This window comes from Mirounga angustirostris, unplaced genomic scaffold (assembly GCF_029215605.1).
Source record: "Mirounga angustirostris isolate CCGP_5_RB_7025 unplaced genomic scaffold, mMirAng1.0.hap1 SCAF_2, whole genome shotgun sequence".
NCBI classification, from domain to species: Eukaryota; Metazoa; Chordata; class Mammalia; order Carnivora; family Phocidae; genus Mirounga; species Mirounga angustirostris.
In genome coordinates, this window is record NW_026991710.1 from 155,604,274 (window position 1) to 155,606,877 (window position 2,604).

The 2,604-nt window shown below is 47.6% G+C and overlaps 1 long non-coding RNA gene across 1 annotated transcript; it reads left to right on the forward strand.

Annotated features, from left to right (window-relative positions):
* Positions 1-302: 302 nt before the first annotated feature.
* On the forward strand, positions 303-1,783 carry LOC123847446 (uncharacterized). Its single transcript, XR_006791549.3, has 3 exons — positions 303-902; positions 1,198-1,321; positions 1,416-1,783. It is a non-coding gene; the product is annotated as an uncharacterized LOC123847446 (long non-coding RNA).
* Positions 1,784-2,604: the final 821 nt, after the last annotated feature.

Genomic DNA, 2,604 nt, shown 5'->3' on the forward strand with positions numbered 1-2,604 from the left:
AGCTGGGAGGTGAGTGTGAAAGAGCTGGGGACCCCAGGGGAGGAGATGCCCTGTGTTGCTTGGGGGCTTCATTACCCGAGGGAGGGGCTGGTTTATGGACACACAGCGCCACGACGCCCTGTGAGCAGGAGACGTGTGAACCGTGGCCGTGGGGGCTGGCAGCGCAGATCCAGCCCTAGGAAAGCTATCCCAGAGGAGGTACTGGGTGCATTGCTTTTGAGAACCATGAGGCTTTTTTTTTTTTTTTTTAAGATTTTATTTATTTATTTCACAGAGAGAGATCACAAGTAGGCAGAAAGGCAGGCAGAGGGAGAGGGAGAAGCAGGCTCCCCGCGGAGCAGGGAGCCCGATGCGGAGCTCGATCCCAGAACCCTGGGATCATGACCTGAGCCACCCAGGCGCCCTGAGCCTGTTTTATTTTAATCCATGAGAAGGCAGTAGTAATTTTTAGCATTTTTACTTTTCACCATAAGGAAGAAAATCAGTACAGGGAGCTTTCACTAGCTCGTCTCAAATACTCCAGGCAAGCCTGTAATGACTGTGGCTACCCACGGTTCAGAGGTGGCCTAACTGCGGCAGAGAAAGGTTAAGGGCCTCGCCTGACATTGAGCAGCGGGGCAATGGCAGAGCCAGAACCCAACCCTGCCTCAAATCCGCCTGATTTCCCATTTGAATTTTAAAATAATATAAGCAAGATGTTATAGTTTTTTGGATTTAGAAATCGTTTAAAGTAAGATTATTGTTTTCCTGTATGAAGTTCAAGCTGGACCTCCGACAAGAAGAAGGAATCGGGAGAACTTGGAAAGGCTTGGGAAGGACGCGGCCAAAACGAACAAGAGCTCGGGGAGAGGCAAGAAAACTCTGCCTGACAGGGAAAAATTAAAGAATTTTTTCACTAGATGGTAAGTTCCAACGAGGCCAGGAACGGTGTCCTGTAACTTTGCTTAGTGACCGACCTCCACCTCTCCCACTGAGGCTCCCAGCTGGGAACCCAATGTATCCTGGTTGATCTCCTGATCATTCTGGTCTTCAAAAGGAAAGGCCCAGGGGGTGGAATTCATTGCAACCTCCAAGAATTATGCATAAAAGAATCAGAGGCGAGTGGTGATGGAGGAGGGTTTATGCTTCATAGTGTCAGAAAAAGAAGGAAAGTTCTAGAAAGTGTTTGAAAAATAGTTTTGTGTTTTTCCCCTGCAGTGGGTGGGAGACCCCCAAACACACTACCAAGGAGGCAAAGCCTCTTTCGTTGCAGACCTTGAAAAGAATGTTCAAGGGCCAGAGTTTTGAATGAGCGGATTGCAGAACCGTCGTCGTTCTAGAGGTAACCTCTCCATGTAACGGAGTCTGAAAAGCCTCACTCTGAGTGCCCCTCACTCTGCCCGTATCAAAAGGCTAATTCTAACATGACTTTGCAGGCTAAAATGACTTCCCCACCCATGGCAAGTCTGACCAACACCCAGAGGATTCCAGCGACGTGGCTAAGCCACCAGGAAGACCAGGAAGAGATTTTTCAATATCATTCGAGGCTTTGTGGGAGAGTGAATGTCGAGCCCGTAATAGATGCTTTCTGATCCTCCTCACACTGCATCTGGCTCTCCTAAGTATTGGTCTTATTACGTTTTTAAAAATAGCTCTGAAGTAATTTGTGTGCTGAACTGGCTACAGGATAAAAAAAAACCTACCTGAATAAATTCTACTTGTTCCTATCAGCCAGAGACCAGGATCGGCAGCCAGTTTCCTCGGAGCTAATTTTCAGCATTAGGGTTTATCAGAACCTAAATTCCGTTCTAATAAACGATGAAACAACAGCCACTCTTTCAGCCACTTATTTGGGCAACCTGGGAATTGGCAGACGAGTTAGAAATTTCCATTGGTGACAACACACAGCTGTTGAGGTGCAAAGATCTGAGACTCTAATCAGACCCGGTTATATAAGTACCACTGTCTCATTATCTCTGCTTGGGGGATAGGGTGCACAGGGCAGCTGGGGCCGGCCGCCCTGTCCACAGAATAGCTAATGGGAAGTTGACACACAAAGATACCCAGTTAGGAGAGAAGAAGCGGGTAAGCTATGACCCCTTCCAACCTTGAAGAAGAGTGTGGATGGGGGCGGCCCCTTCCCAGCTCTTTTTGCAGAGACAGTGTCAATAGCAAATGTATTTATTCTGTATTTATGAGAAATGGCACCCGGGTCCCCCCGTTGGCACACACTGCAGCATTCTCTCCTGGACTTCCTTTCCCCCCACAGGCTGAGGAAAGCGGTAATGTCAAGAAAGCCAGACATGCTCAGAGTGGAAAACTGTCCCGAGTGCCCAGCATGGAGTAGGGAGTCAGTAAGTGGTGGCCATTCACGCTACTAATACGTGACAGTCAGCAGTGCCCTTTTACTGGTTTTCAAAGTGGGTGATGCTTATCTTAGAACTAAAAAGGTTAACAATGGTCATTGGCCAAAGTACGTCACCACCAGCAATTGACAAAATATGTTCACATCTGTTATCTGCTCAACTTTTCAATACAGCTTTGTGTGGTAGCGGTGTTTTATTATTCACCCTTCAAAGGTGAGGTTTCTTGGGGGCTCTATAGACTAAACAAATACCTCTGTTC